This window comes from Pyxicephalus adspersus, chromosome 4, assembly GCF_032062135.1.
Source record: "Pyxicephalus adspersus chromosome 4, UCB_Pads_2.0, whole genome shotgun sequence".
NCBI lineage: Eukaryota > Metazoa > Chordata > Amphibia > Anura > Pyxicephalidae > Pyxicephalus > Pyxicephalus adspersus.
This window is the reverse complement of record NC_092861.1, coordinates 4,975,212-4,996,156: the sequence shown is the minus strand read 5'-3', so window position 1 is coordinate 4,996,156 and position 20,945 is coordinate 4,975,212. Positions and strand designations below refer to the sequence as shown.

The 20,945-nt window shown below is 42.1% G+C and overlaps 1 protein-coding gene and 2 non-coding genes across 3 annotated transcripts in view; 1 reads left to right on the top strand and 2 right to left on the bottom strand.

The window, feature by feature from the left end:
- KCNK3 (potassium two pore domain channel subfamily K member 3) overlaps positions 1-20,945 on the bottom strand; it is a 52,122-nt gene that overhangs the window by 10,412 nt on the left and 20,765 nt on the right. The gene's annotated exons all lie outside the window — the stretch shown is intronic.
- On the bottom strand, positions 11,789-11,860 carry TRNAT-CGU (transfer RNA threonine (anticodon CGU)). Its single transcript has one exon. It is a non-coding gene; the product is annotated as a tRNA-Thr (tRNA).
- Positions 13,694-13,765, top strand: TRNAT-CGU (transfer RNA threonine (anticodon CGU)). Its single transcript has one exon. It is a non-coding gene; the product is annotated as a tRNA-Thr (tRNA).

Here is a 20,945-nt window from a genome sequence, read left to right as displayed (position 1 = left end):
GTTCTTAGTCCAGTGTTCCTTGCTTGCACTGCACTGTCGTAACATCAGATTTTTCTCTTCTCATGCTGTTGGTTCTGGCGGAGTTTGCAGAAATGTTTGAAGAAGAAGCCAAAAAACATCAGGCTTTTAGATAGAGATAGAATTTATAAAGCGACTGTGTATGCTGGTAGTTTTCAACAAAAAACGTGACTTTTTCTGACATTTTAAAGTGTCCATCAAGAGTGGCAGAAGATCAGTACCATACGCTACCGGGCCCATGGGACACTGAGGGGAATTCAATATTCATAATAAAGAGTGACAACTTTTAAAGGAAGAAGACAAAGAGAACATGCCTACCCTGCACCAGGTTACACAGATAGCAAGCAACGGTTAGAGTTAACAGACTTCTCTTAATTTCTCCCTTCAATGTACCATTGTAAACATTTTGGTATATATGTTCAATAGATGCTAAAAAATACCTGATGCCCATATCAGAAACTGTTCCCAGCTGCCTATAAGAACTATAATGCCTCCATTCTATTCTATGAAATAGTGGAGATGGGTGTTCTGCCTCTCCATACAATAGTATGTGATGACCTTGTCATCCTAGGAGGGAAGTGTTAAGGTCAGAGTCATTACCTAAATATAAACTAAAAAAGCCACCAATATGAGGACTGATAGGCAGAATTGTATTACATTTTTGTTTTTGGGTTTAGCTAATTTTTTTTTTCCAATTCTTGTTTATCATTTTTTACTATATGGAAGTTGCAAATTATATATGATATTGCTTAGACATGAATACAAATAATTAGTAAACTCAAAATCTGGTTTTTCAACATTATGGTTGGTAAATCTCCATACAATCTATTTTAGTGGTTGGTATTGATGAGATTTTAAATGTTCCCAGGCCTGCATGCCGCTGTGTTTATTATGGGGGGCCCCAACCATCCCAGCGATGAGTTCATGAGTCTATATGTTTGTGGTGCCAATTATGGGGCAGGCTCCCACCATCCTATTGCTGAGTTCCTGGGTCTGTACATCTGCTGTGCCCATTATGACGTGCTCCCAAAACCTTAGTGCTGAGTTCCTGGGTCTGTGCACCTGCTATATCCATTGTCAGGGGCTCCCACCATCTTAGTGCAATATGACGGACTTCCGCTATCCTTGTGCTCAGTTCCCAGGTCTGTATACCTGCCCATTTTAAGAAGTTCCCACTATGCAAAAATTAAGTTCCCAGGTCTAATCATCTGCTGTGCCCATTATGATTGGCTCCCCTTCCATACACTGGCTTCCCAGATCCATACATCTACTTATCATGCACTGGCCCATCCCTTTCTTTGATTAGATTTATAGTTTTCCATTCATGCTTGCCCAATGTCACATGTTGGTATTGACTAGGGCACCAATATACATAGAAATGTAGCGTGCCAAGAAACACCCACTCCTCCACACTGACATCCACCATTACAAAAAGCTGAGCCACTTCTTGCAGCACAAATCATGGGTTTTCAGAGAAGTATCAAGGCATTGGGCCTTTTCACATTATAAAAAAAATCTCCTGCTGGTATATATAACTCACCTCTGATGTAGGATGTAGCCCTCAGATTCACCAATTTCCCAATCCAATGCCCAATGGCATTCAACTCACTTTCTGTGAGCCCAGAATATCAAGCCATGGAAGTACAAGTGAATGACGTTGAGTCCCATTACCTGGCACTGTTCATTACAGGATTTGGGATCTAGCCACCATTGGAGGGCAAAGAGGTGGAGTCAATAGACTAAAGAATAAAGTATGAAAGGACACACCAATGGTGAGGCCTGTAAAGCCTGGAGTTGGGTCAAATATGGTTTCAGTTGGCAGTCAATTTAATGGCCAATCTACCCAACCCAAACCTGGTGCCTAGTGTGGTGTGGAAGTCAGATGCAAAATATTTGTAGGGTAAACACCCTGAAAACACATATTTTTTATCCTTTACCACCAACAAACAAATTCCAAATCACAGATCAATTAGGCTTACAAAGCTTTTCTAGAAGTTTCGACTCTTGTCACCCCCTCCAGAGGTCATCTCAGGTCTCCATGCCAGTGAAAACGCCAAGCGTGTGATTCTTAAATAACTACCTTTCCGAAGTCTAGTGGCTGTGCGTAAAGGTCAGCGGACAACATTTTTGTAGCTATTCCCTACAGGCGGACTATTCACTTCTCTCGGCTGTCAGCATCGGTGACGTCCAATTGTTCTTCTTACAATGCACTTTGTGCGCAGATTACCTTCATCATTCCTCTGCTTCTTTCTGCTCAATTATTATATAATGAGTGGCCAGCTCCACTATCTGAACGCATAACACAATTATAGAGCTTTGTAATGTCATTGCTGGCTGACGTCTGATGTGACGATCCTTTCATAGCAGCAAGATATATCAGATATGAGCCTTGCTCACCAAAGATCAATCATGTGGGTTATAAAGGTGGTCATGGTGTATCCAGGCAGAAAAAATCAACATAACGTAATGCTGTGGCCTGTTTATTATTAGTAAGTATGTGAATTTGTCTTAGTTGTATTCTCTTCTAATGCAAAACTCATCCTCGAAGAAGGGAGCACTAGGAGCCAAATGGGCAAACTGCATTATCATCCAATCACAAGCTTGGGGCGGAGTGGTGACCAAGTTGTAATTCAAATGTTGCAGAGAAAAGTCAGGTCACCATCTTGGCTGTGTTGTTTGGCTAGGTCAGGTAAATCCAGAATATAAGTGAACTTCATTCTCTTTTCATAGCAATGGGAGGAGCAGCTAGGGGTACTGGGATTTCAAGATCCCGATCCACAGATTCGGATTTGGGCCTATCTACAGTAATGTTTTGTTGAATGCCTAGTTTGGATATCTAAAATATAGCAAACATTTGGACTAATGATCCATCAACCATGGGAACTGGGAAGCTAAAGATAGAAGGGCAACTTCTTGTATGGAATGCATCCAATGGAACAAGGAGAGAAGTGAAAACTTTCAGCTTTTTGAGGAAAGTGTCAGACAGGATAGGAAGTGAAAGGACTTATCAAAGCAGAAAATAAAAGGAAACCTCCCATATGGCTATCAGGCACAACAAGTTGAGATGGGAAATCTCCCAACTTCTTATTTGACAGGTGTCAGAAAAGGAAGAGAGGTAACATCCCTCCTATAGAAACAACCAAAGGCCTAAATAGAGCACTAGCTGCCCTAGCTAATTGAAATGCTGGTTTTGGTGAATTTATATAAACCACCAATACCTCACCAGCAACTTTCTGGTAAGTAAAATTAAATTTGTCACAGGTTCAGCAAAAGGAGTCATAAAAAAAAAGAACAATGACCATTGCCAACCTGAGAAGACATCTCTATTCTTATAAAGCTTTTTATTATGTCTGCACAATGACAAATAGAAAATGATGGAAAATGGAGGAACGAGCAACCGTATATAAATGTTTGCTTTGTCCGGCTTTTAAACCGCACAAGGATCCCATTAACGCACTTCAAAATGATAACTTGACAAGGCAAAGGCTTATAAATCACTTTATTTCTGCCTGAAGAATTAAATTGTTTTTGCTTTAAGGACGCTCTTCTCTCTGCCCGACACTGATTCATTTGCTTGATAATAACTCTTGAGCACATAAAACATCAACAACGTAACTTTCGCGCATCGATCAGTGTCACGTCCGGTCTCATTCGTTTCCCAGGAATAAATTCTTTCTTTGTCACCCAGACATCTTTAGGAAGATGAACATTTAAAGGACATCACTACTGGAAATTCATATTTTAGTTTGGCCGAGCACTGGTGGTACCTTCTGGCTTGGGTAGATGTTGCTGTTTTGGACCACCAAGTAGGGGCTTGCAACAGTTACCTAGGTGTCCAGGTTTAGAGGGCCATACCTAACACACATCAAATCTTCTGAACCATGACCATGTCTCAGAAGATGCACAACCGGCCAGTGCTACCAAGTGGATCCTCCAGGTGGGATTATCTGAGACTCAACCCCATCTGGTCTCATTGATTATTTTGACAGACCTTCTCCATGTGACCCCTCACAACAGACACTACATTTGATAGATCTATCCTCAGAGCAATTTCAATATGTACACTTTCTCAACTTCTATACCCTCCAGATTTCAACTGGTAAACACTACACTTAGAAAGTAGGGAGACATGCAAAGTGGGGCTTTTCAGGAAAACAATTAGGTCAGTTTTACTTAGGTTGTAAAGCATCCAATAAACAAAGTACAAGGTACATATAGTATCAAGTATTAGTACTAAAGGTGCGTACACACTTCCAATTTTTATCGTTCCAATCGAACGACGAACGATCGATTGGGCAAAAAATCGTTCGTAAAAAAGTAACCAACGACGCCGACGAACAAGGAAAGTCGCTGGAAACGAACGACCGGACCGACGGATCGGATTGGACGACGATCGTTGAACATCGTTCGTGTGTACGGTCGTTCGTTGATCGTCCATGTTCAGAGCATGCGTGATGAACGAACGTCCGTTCACTTTCCTGTCATGCACATAGTTCCTCTATCGCTCAAACGATCGTATCTATTGTGTGTACAATATCTACAAACGATCGTGTCTTTAACTCTATGTGCAGGATCGGTGCTATACGATCGTTCGTATATATCGTGCATGAACGTTCGTCGTTCGTTTTCCAACGATAATAATTGGAAGTGTGTACGTAGCTATACAATAATGGCCCTTGGCCATAATATTTACAAGTGATTAGGGTGATCCCATAATATGAGGGTGTCTGTGTGCCCGGGTTTCGTCAATAGGCTTCCTCAGGGGGCTTTTAGAGAGAATCTTAATTGGCAAAGAATCACTCATAATGATTGTTGTTACAGAGAGAACAATGAACACACAGGAAGCTTTATCAGGAGGACATAGAGTTGTACAAAGAGCACTGGGAATTATGCCCAGGGAGTCAGGCAATTCAATCTGGTGCTATATAAAATAGCTTACAATAGACACATCCAAAAGATGAAACTTTTTGGCTATGAATTCGCTTTTTATTAGATTAGATTATCATTCTTCTTTGTAGAAAAGAAAATGCGTAGCCTCAGGTAACTGATACCACATATACTTTCACAGGTGTTCAGAACATAAGGGACACACACTTGACTTCAGAGAAAAACACTGGAACAGATCCAGACCCTTGTTGAGAAGAGCTCTCACCAAGACCATCTGCAATTCTTTTTCTAAAGAAGATCCCAACCGGTGAGAATCCAGCTGGACCCAGGTTCCTGCTCCCTGGGGTCTGAGCACCTGGTCAAATGAGATTGGTCAACTGGGACAAGCTTCTGTCCTACTTGGTGGTCCAGGACAGCAACATCTTCCCATGTTAGAAGGTGAATAAAACCAGGCTGATCCAATCTCTGGGCTTAATCATAAAGGGCACATTTTAGTTAGACCTCCAAAAGTACTGGGAAACCCTGGGATCCCTACCCTTGTTCCCCCAGATTAGCGTAAAGATTTCCTTTTCCTAAAGAACAGGACGCATGTTGGTATACTCAAGTAGAAGGTGAGCTTGATCATCTGGTAATGACCAATTTTGGGCAGGACCCACTAACATATATAAAAACACATACCACATTGGGTACATATGCATTGTACAAGGACCACGAGCCCTTATACTGATAACTCCCAGCTCTAAAATACAGCCGAGCTCCAGCAACGTGAATCCAATTCCCCAGCTTTCCCTCTCCGAGCCTCTGTTCTGTATTACAGAAAAATGTTGTTTGTTTAACCAGTCATTTTTACTATGTGTTAATCTGCCGAGTCTTACCACATAAAACCGCACGGAGAGGACATATCAGGAGGTTCTGTGAAGTGACTTCGGTGGGCAGATTATGGGCAAAGGGCCAAAGATTGAATGGGGTCACTGTGCTATTTGAGGTCTTAGTATGGGAATTCACAAGCAGACACAAATACTGCAAACCACAAATCTGACAAAAGCTGCTGAAAGGGAACAGAAAACTGGGAGACATATAGCATTCAAGTGATCCAACAAATTAGATGGGACTGAAAGAGAACCAGTCCTGATTGGCGGATGCACTCATTGAATTCTGAATTTTGTTCATATGAATTGTTCATTGAATTTTGTTTATATCAGCACTATTGTACTAAGCAGCCATTGCCCAATGCAAACACAAAAACAAAGCGATTTGTCTTATATCTCCTCTCTTGCATTTTTGTGCAGCACAGCTTGTTCTGACAACATGCAGCAGAGCATAAAGCAGAATAAAACAGAACTTTCATGCACATAGACATAATGTTTTTACTGCAACCCTTCACCCCCCCCCATCCAGAACTCTGTTCTGCCTTTCAAGAGATGCTAAAGATGTGACCTCTGGCACTCAAATTCCTGTATGAATTGCCCAGGACATGCATTGGTGGTGCCAGTGCCACCTTTCAGATGCCAGGCAGAAGGGGAGTAATGGTTTAGTTTATTATGGCAAACTCCTGCCAGGAAGTAGAGGGGTGGCAGGACCCTAAGTGGACCTTTGATTTGCATGGAAGGTGCTCCTATAAAAGGACTGCTATGCATTTGAACATCGATTTCACATGCATGGATGCACTACGCACATGGTAATGTGTCTGATCTGTGTGATTTAGCCCTAAATAGTCTATGCAGGCAACATCTTGCAGATTGCTGTTAGTGCAGAGGCCTGGATCTTCGGCAGTCTGATAAACTTACCTGCGTGCAGGGGATTGTAATGGGGATGGGGGCTTTGCAGAAGCCTTGACTCTTTGGTGGTCCTGCACAATGCTCCAATTACCATCCCTGCTTAGGGAGCTAGAATACTGTTGATAGGAGCAGCATTAAGGAGGCTTGTTAGTAAAGGGGGCACCAAGGTATAAGGAGTTGGGGGCATTGCTGAGATACTTATCAGTGGTCTGTTACCCCTGCACATTGCTCTAATTACCCCTGAACAGGAACCTAGCATGCTATTGATTAAAGTAGCAGGCAGGGGGATTGTGAGTATAAGACGCATGTTAGTATAGAGGGTGGGGGGCTTCACTGTCTCTCTGGTGGTCTGGCACACCTTCCTGCACACCGCTCCAATTATCAACACTGACCAGGGAGCTAACATGCCATTGATTTAGAATAGTATGCAGTGGGTCATTTGATGAGGACTTTGTGGAGACCTTGTCTCTCCAATGGCCAGGCATACCCATCTGCACACTGCTCCAACTCTGTTCAGAGAGATAGTATGCTGGCAATTGGAGCAGCATGCACAAAGACATGCGGGTATACGGTATATGAGAGTATAAGGGGGAGCTTTGCAGGGGCATTGTCTCCCAGGTAGTCTGGTATACCCACCTGCACAATGCTCTAATTACCATCCCTGCTCAGGGAAATACTGTTTAATGGAGCAGTGTGCAGGACATGTATGATCATAAGGGGCCTAAATGTAGAGGGGGTGCAAAGCCTGTGTCGCTCAATTTGTCCGGCATGCCTCTCGGCACACTGTCCCAAACATACTTACTGATCATGGCATTAGAAGGCTGTTGATTGGGGCAGAAAGCAGGGGCATGTGACTTTAAGGGGTTCTAGGTATGAGGAGGGAGGAGGGAAATCTTTGCAAAACCCCCCAGTGGTTTAGCACATCCACCTGCACACTGATCTAATAAATATCACTGTAAAGGGAACTGGCATATTGTTGATCGGAGCAGTGTGCAGGGGGTGAGTATGGGGGTGAGCCTTTGCAAAGCCCATGTCTCTTGAGTTGTCTGGCATGGCCACTACTAGATTGTAAGCTCTTCGGGGCAGGGTCCTCTCCGCCTGTATCACTGTCTGTATTAGTCTGTCATTTGCAACCCCTATTTATTGGACAGCGCTGCGTAATATGTTGGTGCTATATAAATCCTGTTTAATGATAATAATAGCAATAAATACACTGATCCAAATAACATCACTGCTCAGGGAGCTGGAATACTGTTGGAGCAGCATGCTGGGGGCATGGAAGTATAAAGGGGGTCCAGCACACCTTCCAGGGGGCATGGGAGTATAAAGAAGTGTTGCGGGGGGGGGGGTCCTGCACACCCTCCTGCACACTACTTCAATTACCACCACTGCTTAGGTAGCTGGAATACTGTTTATTGGAGCAGTGTGCAGGGGGTGTGTGAGCAGAAGGAGCATTAAGATATAAGGGGATGAGAGGGAGTCTTTGCAGAGTCAATGTCCCCCCAGTGGTCTGGCATACCCCCCCTTGCACACTGCTCTAACATCCATCACTACCCAGGTAGGTAGCACACCATTGATTAAAGCAGTGTGTAATGGCCATGTGACTAGGGCAGTGGTGGTGATGTTGGTTTGGGGGGTATTTGCATGGACACTGTCACTTTGCTCCATATGAGCGACAGAATCACTTCAATTCAATGCCCCTAATCTGGAAAAAGCATACAGCAAGCAAAGTCATAATGATTTGAGAATTCCAGATCTGCCACCTTATCCCAGGTCAGTGCTGTAGAATATCCTGAAGACATGGAACTGGCATGGCTGCCAGGCAAAGAGTATTTCCAGAGGCAGCAGCCATTCTCAGTACAGGAGATGTCATGTATACAAAGCACAACCGCCCATTAAACTCCAGCTGAACCCGAAGCACCGACACCACTTACTGTGGACAGACAAAATAGTCCTTACGCTGGTGCTTCACTTTTGGCTTTAAACTCCACCAACCCTCACATTCATCAGAGTGAAAGGAGGATAATCACACTTCGTGACATTCTCTAATGACGTGCAATACCCATAATGCCATGTGAATAATTTGGGTATACTGAACTCCATTGATTTAGGTGAAGGGTGATTTTTATTCCTGGGAATTTGTCACTAACAGTTGCAGCTTGTCACGGGAATGAGGATAAATGTATTGTAGTTTTCAGGCGCTATTGATGCAAGGAATGAATCCTGGCACAGCTATGGGAAGGGGTCAGGGGTCACCCCCCATCCATAGCTTGGTATATACATAGATGCCCAGCATGACCTGCTTATAATAAAGGAGATTTCTGATTGGTGGCTCATAATGACTATTTGGAAAGCAACCAAATCCAAAGCTTTGGATCCAAAACCGCATCTAAATCTGCACCAAATATTTATTTTAATGTGCCAAAAATATACGAGCCTTGGAGAAGAGACCGCGGTGATAAAGGAGCACTTTATGGAGCGGCCAACAGGTTGACATTCAAAAATCAGGCAACCTCCGGACCTGAGGAGTGCTGGATTTTTGAAAATTCCGAATTTTTGAAGGTTATACTCACTTCAACACACGGGCCAGTCATTCTCGGACAGTTCCAGGGTGCAGGCAGCAGGGGCGTCTCAACGTGTATTAGAGTATCAAGCAAGAACTAACAGCTGTTTCTGGAAAACAGCGCCATCAAAATATAAGTGGCCAAACAGTGTACTACAGCCCCAATATTGAAAATGGGATTCGAAATTCATGCCGGAAATCTGAAGGAGCCAGATTAACGATGATCTAATTGTCAACCTGTATTTGAATTTGGATGTATGTATGTTCCACCATCACTCGGAAATGCAACAACACATTTCAATCATGAGACCCTATAATATAATAGTATAATATAGGATTGCAATAAAGAATACCCGGGCAGCACCGGGTAATCAGCTAGTGGTCATTATAAAATGCAAAGAGGGCCCCACCAGAATGCATTGTTCTCCTATGAGTATGCCCCTTGTTGGTGTATTAGCACCGATCTCCTTCTCCCAGTCTGAGCCTGAATACAGAGCTGCAAGTGTACCTGTCACAGGAAGAATGTGTGGGCTGCTAGGGACCAGTAGATTGGATTGTCAATTAATAATCACAACGATAGCTTTAGTGTCCTTTGGAGACGAGCGCAGCACCACACAGATTGTCGGAGCTCTAAAGATGAATACAAACCCTGCAGTGTGAATAGAACTGCCATTATTGGGTCAATGTTCTCTTCACAGCGCCGCAGAAAATGTCAGAGCTATAGAATTTCACCGCATGTAAAAGTGGCGGGGACACCAATCACTATGAAAGTGGACCATTCATCCGCCAGGTACTTCCAGAACAAAGTGACAACTTAAACCAAGAACAAAGTGATACAGAGAGGGAAGGGACTGGCTCAGTGTTCTCTGTATAAATATATAATAACAGTGTGTGACTTGGGGGGAAATTAGAGTGTCAGCTCCTCTGTACAGAGACTGATGGGACTGGCTCAGTGTTCTCTGTACAGCACTATAGTATATGTCAGAGCTATATAAATGTATAATAATAGTGTGTGACTGTGGGGGGACATTAGAGTGCTAGCGTCTCTGTATAGAGATGGATGGGGCTTGCTCAGTGTTCTCTGTACAGCACTGTGGTATATGTCAGAGCTATATAATAAAAGCGTTTGAGTGTGGGGGGACATTGGAGTGTCAGCTCCTCTGTACAGAGACTGATGGGACTGGCTCAGTGTTCTCTGTACAGCACTGCAGCATATGTCAGAGCCATAAAAATGTATAACACCAGTGTGTGATTGTGGGGGGATATTAGAGTGTCAGCTTCTCTGTATAGAGATGGATGGGGCTGGCTCAATGTACAACACTATAATATAAGTCAGAGCCATATAAATGTATAATATTATTATGTGACTGTGAGGGGACATTAGAGTGTCAGCTCCTCAGTACAGAGACTGACGGGACTGTCTCTCTGTACAGTGCCATGGTATATGTCAGAGCTCTATAAATGTATAAATATAGTGTGTGACTGTAGAGTGAGATTAGAGTGTCAGCTACTCTGTACAGAGACTGATGAGATCGTCTCTCTGTACAGTGCCATGGTATATGTCAGAGCTTTATAAATGTGTAATACTAGCGTCTCCATGCAAAGCCTATGTGTCAGGGTGACAAAGGAGGAGATAAGAGGTGAAAATACATAATATGTTCCCAGTGACAGATGTTTGTCAGATTGTATACAATGATAACAAGATACAGGCTAATGGTTTGCAGAGTGCTGGTGGTCTCACCACAGCTGCCCCCCATCCCACGCATTAAAGCCCCCCCCCGGCTCCACCGAACACATTGCTAGATGCAGCTTCAAATGTTTACATTAAACTAAATTTAGGTGCTGAGACCTTAAAATAGCGTTCATGTGAGCAAGGCTGATAAAGGTGAGTAATGGTGTGTGACTATGGGGGGTGATATAGGCTTACATAGATTACAGCAAAGCATTTATCCTGCGCAAATCATTTCTATCTTACAAGACACGCCCCTCACCGCCACCGGTATAAATCTCCTTCCCCATATAGTAACAACAGTACATAGAAACTGCTTCATGTATAATGAGGGCAACAAACACACAATCATCTATGAGTGATATCATTCTTGAAAAAGTTGGTTTATGCAGTCCATCTATTGGTGGATATCACCAATATGTCTGAACACTAGATGGCAGCAAAGCGGCCATGTCATTTTCGCTTTGTAAGAACAATGGGGTGGCTACAAATGTAAACATTCTGAATGGAGCATGAATTGTAGCCACCATCAATAAAGATATGGAGATCTTTGCAAAGAAAAAGCATTACAGGTATGGACGTTAGGTGCTACATATCCGATACCATGACAGCTAATGGCTTGATACAGGCACATTTGAGGAATTAAATATTAGTTCAACCTCCATCTACTCCCTTAACTGTTTCTTTTTTCTTCCTGCCACAACACATCCTATTTATTTAGAGGCCATTCCCTTTATTTTTGTGTAGTAAATAACTCATCATACTCCTTACTTTTGTAGGGCAAAAGTCACATGATAGCTTGAAAATTCCCCAAGGCACAGATGGGGATTGAACCCATGATCTTTGGTTTACGAGACCAACGCCTTACCACTTGGCCACTGCGCCATTACACTGGCATAGACAAACTTAAACATGTTCCACTAAGAAAGTCCACACAGGTTAATTCAGGTTGAAAAAAGACATAAGTCCATCAAGTTCAACCACTAAGGAAATTAAATCTCCCAGATAAAAAAACCCTATGGACATAGTTGATCCAGAGGAAGGGAAAAAAAATCTCCTGGTTCAATTTGCTCCAACAGGGGAAAAAATCCCTGATACCATGACGCAAACAGATGTAACTTTATTTCCCAGTTATATTCTGTGCTTCTAGAAATCATCAGACTTTTTCTTAAAACAATCTATAGTACTTTGCATAGAAAGTTTTACTGAAACTCTCTAAAATTGCCATATATAGGGCACCATGGTCACATGTATGGCACAGTGGTCAAGTGGTCTCCCAAAGCTGAGAAAGTGGATTTAATCCCAATCATTACCATGCATATAAGATACAATTCATATAATGTTTGCTTATTTGGCATTAAAGGGACAAGCTGATAGTTACAAACAGGCACAGATGGGGATTGAACCCATGATCTTTAGTTTAACAAGATCAATACCTTACCACTTGGCCACTGTGCCATTGGAAGGGGGCAGTCACTTTATTCAATTCAAGTATACATTTTAGAGCCTCACCTATCACAGAAACCCCATGCGTGGCTCAGTGGCTAGCATTGGTTTTGTCAGCCTGAGATCATGGGTTCAATCTCCATCCGTTTCTTTTGGTGAATATTCAGCAACAAGTCATCATCATGGCTTTGGTAGGTTGATAGATGGAATCACAATGTGCAGTCAGTAAAAAAAAAAAAGTTAAAATTTTAGAGCCACTTCTCCCCTCCCCACATTGATCTTGTCAAACCAAAGATCAGAGGTTCAAACCCTCTCTGTGCCTGTTCGTAGCCTTTATCTTGTCCCCTTTATGATGTGATGCTAAATAATTTGTTAATATTATTTATTATTAATTTATAAAAAACAGTATATGATATTCCTAATAATGATGAGGGATAAATTCTCAGCTTAGGGAAACCACTTGACCACCGTGTCATACATGCGACCATGATGCCTATACATGGCAAAGTTAGAAAGTTTCAGTAAAACTTCCTCAGTGGAATGTGTGGAACTTAGGGTCCAGTCTGTGGCTCTCTGGCCAAGTGGTAATGCGTTAGTCTTGATAAACCAAAGATTGTTGGTTCAATTCTCATCTGTACCTTTCATTGGCCTTGTAAACAAATGATCATGATTCAAAAGTTCTTTGTGTTCCTCTCACAATGCATGCACCCACTGTTAACATTGCATAGTATGTATTAGATATTTGCACACTTTTTTGCATCATAAATAACTCCTGTTACCTGCTGATAGCACCTGACACTGCACAGACAGGGATTGATGTTTGGTTTACGAGACCAACAGCTTACCACTTGGCCACAGGCTGTGCATAAAAGTGGGAGGAGGAGGAGATTCCATAATTGTATACTAATATAAAACAGCAAATATATTATTTTACTGGATGCAGATGGTGGCCAAGGGATACACTTCATACATCCCATGGTTAAGTGGCTCAGTGGCCAAGTGTTACAGCATTGGTTTCTGGTAAACCAAAGATCCTGAGGTCAACCCCCCCATCTGTACCTCTAAGAGGTCGCCACATGTTGTATTGGGTTAATTATGAGGAAGTGTACATAAAAAAGTATAATAATATTTATTACATGATAATGGTAGGGAATAAATAATTTGGTAAAGGGACCAATATTTTAGCAGTTGCTCATTGCATGGGAAGGCCAACTCAGAGTATCCGCTGACATTCCAAATAAAATGATTGGAACCTAAAACAGTGCAGAGCTAGGTGCAGTGGCCAAGTGGTAAGGCGTTGGTCTCGTAAACCAAAGATCGTGGGTTCGATCCCCATCTGTACCTTATTACCTACTAAAATAAAGAATGAAGTGGTAATGGCTTGAAATAAATCCAATGACAAGTATGTAAGTTAAAAACCTCAGTAGAGTGTTTGGAAGACCCCCAGGCTCAGTGGGTAAGTTGTTGGGCTTGTGAATGTTCTTCTCACCATACACACATGTTATTTCTATGCAAGCTTCAATTTTCAGTCATCACTAGCTAGATCACACTTGGGTTCCTCCATGATAGTCTATCTTCTCCAGTCTTGGCGAAATTTATTAAAACTGGTCAATTGTGCGCAGTTAGGGACAAAATTAACATAAAAAACACCAGAACAACCCCAGACCATGCTAGCCTAGTTCAGGAAACCACACTGCTTGTATTTTGAAAGGGGCCCTGTCACCAGACCATTCATTTAAACAAAAATCTTTCCAATATGTATGCATGTCATAACTTCTATGTATATCATTTACCTGCAGACTCCCCTGCCCCCCCTTGTGGCTACAAATGAAAACATTCTGTATGGAGCATGAATTGTAGCCACCATCATTAGGAATATGCAGATGTCTGCAAAAGATAAAAGGTTATTATGAAGATTAATAGAACAATAGTGAGAAGGAAAGTATTAATAAGACATAACATGCATTTAGGATTTTTGAATTTTTGATGCATTAAAGAGAATGTGAGATGTTACCCATTCATAGGTCACTACCTGCCCATTCCACTGGCATCTACATAGACTTTGAATTGGTTATGAGGATTGAACTTCTCTGCACATGACAGCCCTGATGATTGGATACTCATTTCCAGCATCCGGCAAGTGGGGCCATTTTTGTGCACCGGATACATCATGGCCCCCCTCCACCCACACTGGTCCCTTCTACCTACCCAAAGTATCAGCTCCTAGGCCCTGGGAGCTGATACTTTGGGAGGAGGGAGGTGGTGAGCAACTACCCACTTTTCCCACCCTAATACCAGTCCTGGCTTGTGGCCCCTGGCTAAATTTGTGGCCATTTTTTTTGCCTATATGCCAGGCAATCCAAAAAAATACAAACATTTAAAAATTAAACTACTCTTATAGTACCCAGAGAGCCCCTTTAATTCCATATGGTGACATTGTTAGTGGGGTAGAGGGGCATTTGCTCTGTACAACCTGATAAGGGCCAGTTCTCCTCTTCCAGTTACAGCTGTGATATCAGTGATCAGTCAGTAACATTAGCAGCCATTTACTGATACACCTTGAATGAATAATTGATCTGTTAGAGACACCAGGGAGCAGCCTCAGCCCGCGTCTGTGACAGGTAATTAAGTTCATTAATAAAAGGGTGCCTGGGGCTTTGCCTGGAGCAGCAGTCATTTAATTAGGAATGATGAAGCTGGGGGACATTGTGTGTTTAGGAACCAGGCGATAAGCCTTTAAAGAGACCCTGTCACCAAATCGTGCAAGTATTTTCTTAATTCTATAAATGATATTTTTTGATTGATTATTGAATATGCCCCTCAATATTTGCATCTGTGTTGGCCCAGCTCCTGCACCCATAGCCTCATCTTTCTATATAAGCTTTTATGGAGCTACTGGGGGACAAGGAAGGGATAGAGAATCACCCGAGTGACAAATCTGGGTTTGTTGGGGCTGCTGAGATCCAAGGTCCAAGAAGAAGAGTTTCTTGCTCTTTTCCCACTTTATTATTTTTAATATTATTATTATTGTTATTATTATTATTATTATTATTATTATTAATAATAATAATAATAAACAGTATTTATAAGGCGCCAACATATTATGCAGTCCTGTACATTAAATAAGGTTTACTCCACTTCTTCAAACTTTCCCATAGGTAGTGCAGGACCTCATGTCCAATGATCCCATGTGCAGCTACGGTTCTTGTTTTGCATACCCCATTCCTTTGAAGTGGTACAGTGCCAATAAGCCAAAAATCTTGTCAGCTGTTGTCTATCAATGGAGCTGTGACCTTGGAAGAGGGACAGAGCATGTGGCCATCATATCTTGGCATCTCCTGCCATTCACTGGTGGTAGGGAATGGGTTGGGAGCAAAGCTACAACTACACCACTTCAATGCCAATCTTGGCAGCTACTATTTATCAAGAGAGCTGGGTAGTTGCTTGGGAGGAGGGCAGTAGCTACAGAGGTTGAGAGCCCCATGCCTTGGCATCTGCTGCCAATGGATTGGGAGGAAAGCTACAGCTACACTTCTTGCGTGCCCCCTCTTTGATGCAATTATTAATCAATGGACTGGGTAGTTGCCTCAGAGAAGGGTATTAGCTACAAAGCTTGTGGTCCCCATATTCTGGCATTTGCTGCCAATCATTGGTAGTAGGGTAGGGAATGGGCTGTGACCAAAGCTACAACTACACCGCTTGTATGCCCAACCATTGCAGCTGTTACCAATCAATGGAGATAGGGTTTGTCTTGGGAACAGGAAAACAGCTGAAGCACGTGCTTGACCTGTGACTTGGCATCTACCCCACTTGCATACCCAATTTCTTGCCAGCCACTGCCAACAAATCGAGATGGGAGTGATTCTGGAATGGGGCTTTGGTGCTGTATATGAACAACAATGCACAGAGCAGCGGAAAACATGCAGAAATGGGTGACCACACTAAGCCTTCTGGGTGTCTTTTACCTGAGGGGGTTAGTGCCAGGTTAAAAAAAATGGGGCTTTCAAGTATAAACTTTCATATTGTAATAAATGAATATTCCTTTCTTCTGCTGTATTAAGAAATTTGTGTACAATTAGTGCCCGTAGATCCCTTCTGTCTGTGGCTACAATTCATGCTCCATTTAGAATGTCTTCATTTGTAGCCCCCCTCCCAATGTGCCGTGCAGAGCTGGGACTACAAATATAACCACCCCAATCCATAATACACAATGCAAGGGGAATCACGGGACGAGGAGTTTTCATAGGTAGGACATTTCAGCCACTCTGCTACCCTCTAGTGTTCAGTCAGATAACTTAAGAAAACCATCAGCAGCCTCTACTAAGTTTTACAGCATAAACTATCACAAGTAAGATAAAATCATATCACTCATATCAGATTGTGTACCTGCTGCTCTTTGAATTCATAATGTGATGGCTCTGGCTTTATAAACACAGGTCCACTTTAATATTAAAACCCTGACCTGATTTTACCTTTTACACCATATAGAATATTGCATGGCACAGATCTACCTTTGTTGGTTGGCACAAAGAAGCATCTGGTGGGGCTTCACCACACAGCTGCCAGCCAAAACAAATAGGAATAAATAAGCGAGCGTCAGATTGCCAAATGCACATAGCAATGTAAGGAAAGCTATCAAAGATTGGAAATCATTAACCAAAGTAGTAGAATACATTCTCAATATATATATATATATATATATAAAATATGTATAATATCTGCCCTCCTTATAATATATATATTTATTTATTATACTGTATCTCTCTCTCTCTCTCTCTCTCTATATATATATATATATATATATATATTTATATTAACCTTATTGCCACTGACAATAAAAAAAACAATATAATAAAAATAATAAGTTATTTGTCATTTTGTTATCATTTTCCCACACTGAAATTGTGCATATGGTTTTATTATTATTAATATTTAATATTATGAATATTATGAATAATTAAAGCAAACACATACACATGCATATATTTTTTTAGCTTTCTAGACTTGAAGTCATTTTTACAGTGGCCTGCAGCTACAAAATCCATTCGCTTCATAAAAAATGAAGTAGAGATCGGTGAGCAATATTTTCCCTATTTAGTGACTCAGCCGCCTTCTCCAGACCTCAGCGCTCCTCATATCTCCAGATCATCGCTAACGTCTTGTGTGTTTATTCAGAGATTTGATGAATTCCTCGCCACAGTCTGCTGCTACAACTTTCCATTCTTCTCAAAGTTATATCCTAAAGCTGCGAGACATAATTGTGTTCTTCTTAGAATGTCACCTGGGGGGTTTCAAGATGGGATTTAGTCTCCCCTGCATTCAGGCTGCCCTCCAGCCTTCCTTTCAGTAAATCTGTCCTATAGCCTTTCTTTTATTAAATCTGTCCTATAGCCTCTCCTTCAGTCTGCCTTCCCGCCACCCCTTCAGTAAATCTGCCCTCCAGCCTTCCTTTTTTTAAACTGCCCTCCAGCCTTCCTGTTTTTAAAACTGCCCTTCAGTCTTCCCTGAATTAAATCTGCATTCCTGCCTTGCCTTTATTAATACTTTTATTATTATTAATATTATTAATATTATTATTATTATTATTATTATTATTATTATTAATAATAATAATAATAATAATAATGTACAGAATTTATATAGTGCTAACATATTATGCAACTCTGTACAATAATTAGGAGTTTCAAATGACAGACAGATACAGACAGTGACACAGGAAGGGGAGAAAACTCTGCCCCGAAGAGCTTACAATCCAGGATATTCTCTTAATTCAATCTGCCCTCTAGCCTTCCTTTCATTCAATCTTCCACCCTATTTCTTTTCATTACAACTGTCCAATAACCTCTCCTTCAGTCTGACTCCATCCTTGCTTTCATCAAATCTGCCCTCCAGCCTTCCCTTCACTAAATCTGCCCCTCCAGCCTCTCCATTTAGTCTGGCCTCCAGATGTCTTTTTCTTTAAATTTGCCTTCCTGCCTTCCCCTCAATAAATCTGCTCTCCAGTCTTCACATCAGTCTTGCACTGCTGCTCTGAAATTAAATCCCTGCCTCTGATTTCACCGCACAATATAAGCTTCTCACAATGTACATTAGAAGCTGCAGCAAATCAGATACAGCCTGCCTCATTTCCTGGTTGAAGGAAATGTAGCCCCTCCTTCTTCGACTGTCCCTGGATCCACCCCCTTTCAATCATTGTGGATCAGGATCACATGTAGGTAGGTAGGCCAGTCTTCATGCAAATACAACCTACCTAGGAACTCCCACTTATCCAGACCGACATCCACCCTATATGCCACCCTACCATCCACCCTACCATCTAAGTATTTTGGATTTTTGCATAACATCTCCCAAGAGACAACCCATTAATTTTATTGGGGCTGAGGGGAATACAGAGGCCGGGTTGCTTTAATGTTTTTCGGAATCTATGTACAGCACCCTGCTAACCCCTCTCATCAGTTAGGATTTGTCTGCATTACTTAGAGAAGCACAGAAATCCAGAACTACCCATCGGTAGACTATATCACATAATTTCTGCCTGCTAGGAGCATTGTGTGTGTTTCCCATCATTAAAAACTGCAGATCTTGCTGATTTAGGCTTTAAGAATACCAGCAAGAGAGAGCTGAGTCTGCGTGCAATGGACAAATATGGCTGTTCCTATAAAGGATGACAAGCTGAATTTTGAAAACATCAGCCCAGAATAAATTTTAGGGGTGCACTGGATTTCTGGCAGACCTCCAGGTATTTTGTTCAGTATATGAAGCATTGTTGAAGGTTGTGTTGGGGTACAAGGGGGCATTCTGAAATAACTTTTGTTTCCCGTAGGGGGCGTTATAACTTGATCTCAATTAAAAATCCAAAAACACCAAATATCCTCCAAGACCCAACATGGCTGCCGGGGATGAGGAGAGTCCACCACCGATCTGCCGTCCCTGGGCTCTGACGTAATTATCACGGGTAAGGGTTTTGTTCTTTATCGCTCTTTTCATCAGATCAAGTACTGCGTACAATTCAGCTCTTGTAACCAAGTTAAAAATGCTAAAATCTGATAACAGCGGAGAACAGACAGATTCGATTTGGAGTCTCTGAGCTCTCATCTGCTTTATACAGCAAGACAGGAAAATTGTGTCAGGACTTTGATGTTTTATTACAGAACACAAGGTACATGGTAAAAGATTCATCAGCGACAAAGAGGACCGGTCTGCGCCCCTCACAGACCCAACAGAGTGAATATAAGTCCCATGAGGATTAACACATCTCCACCACCAAACCAACACATCTCAAATATTTCTAATACATAGAATTGTTCCAGCTTAATTACTCAAAGTTTTTCTTTTTCTTTTCTTTCCTCTTCTCTCTGTTCATTCCCCAAGGTTTTCCTTCCTTTGTTCCTTCCTTCTGTTCCCTCTCTCTTCCTTTTCCTCAACCTTTGTTCTCTATCTTCCTTCCTTCTCTCTCTTCCTTTTCTCCTATTTCACACCTTCCTTCTTTTCTTTCACCCCCTTATCCTCTCTTCCTTTCTTTTGCCCCTTAATCATATCGCTTTCCTTTCTCTCCCTTCTTCTTGGTTTTCCTCTTCTCTTTTTCTTACCTATCTCCTTTTCTCTGTTCCGTGACATCTTTCAATTTTTTCTTCCTTCCTTCCTTCCTTCCTTCCTTCCATTCACTTCACTTCCTCACTCCTTTCCTTCTCCTTGTCATCCCTTCCTTGCAACTCTCTGTTCTTTTTCTATCTTTCTCTTCAATTCTTCTTTCATTCCTACCTCTATCTATTCTTTTTCCTTTTTTTCCCTCCTCCCATACTCCCTTCCTTCCATTCATTCTCCTCCTGACCTCCATGTCTTCCTCCCTTCCTATTCATATCTTTTTTTGCCTTGCTTTCTTTTCTTTGCCTTCCCGTGTTCTCTTCCCTACTTCTTTATTTTCTTTATTCTGTTCCCTGCTTTCTTTTATCTTCCTTCCTTCCTTCCTTTCTTCCTCCCTTTCTTTCTGTTCCCTGCCTTTCTTTACCTTCCTTCCTTCCTCCCTCCCTCCCTCCCTCCCTCCCTTCCTTACTTCTTTCCTTCCTTCCTTCCTTTCTGTTCCCTGCCTTCTTTTCTCTTCCTTTCTTCTTTCCTTCCTCCCTCCCTTTCTGTTCTCTGCCTTCTTTTCTCTTCCTTCCTTCCTCCCTTCCTTTCTGTTTCCTGCCTTCTTTTATCTTCCTTCCTTCCTTCCTTCCTCCCTTCCTTCCTCCTTTCCTTCCTCCCTTCCCTTCTGTTCCATGCATTCTTTTATCTTCCTTCCTTCCTCTCTTCCTTTCTGTTCCCTGCCTTTTTTTACCTTCCTTCCTTCCTTCCTTCCTCCCTTCCTTCCTCCCTTCCCTTCTGTTCCCTGCCTTCTTTTATCTTCCTTCCTCCCTCCCTTTCTGTTTCCTGCCTTCTTTTATCTTCCTTCCTCCCTCCCTTTCTGTTTCCTGCCTTCTTTTATCTTCCTTCCTTCCTTCCTCCCTCCCTTCCTTACTTCTTTCCTTCCTTCCTTCCTTCCTTC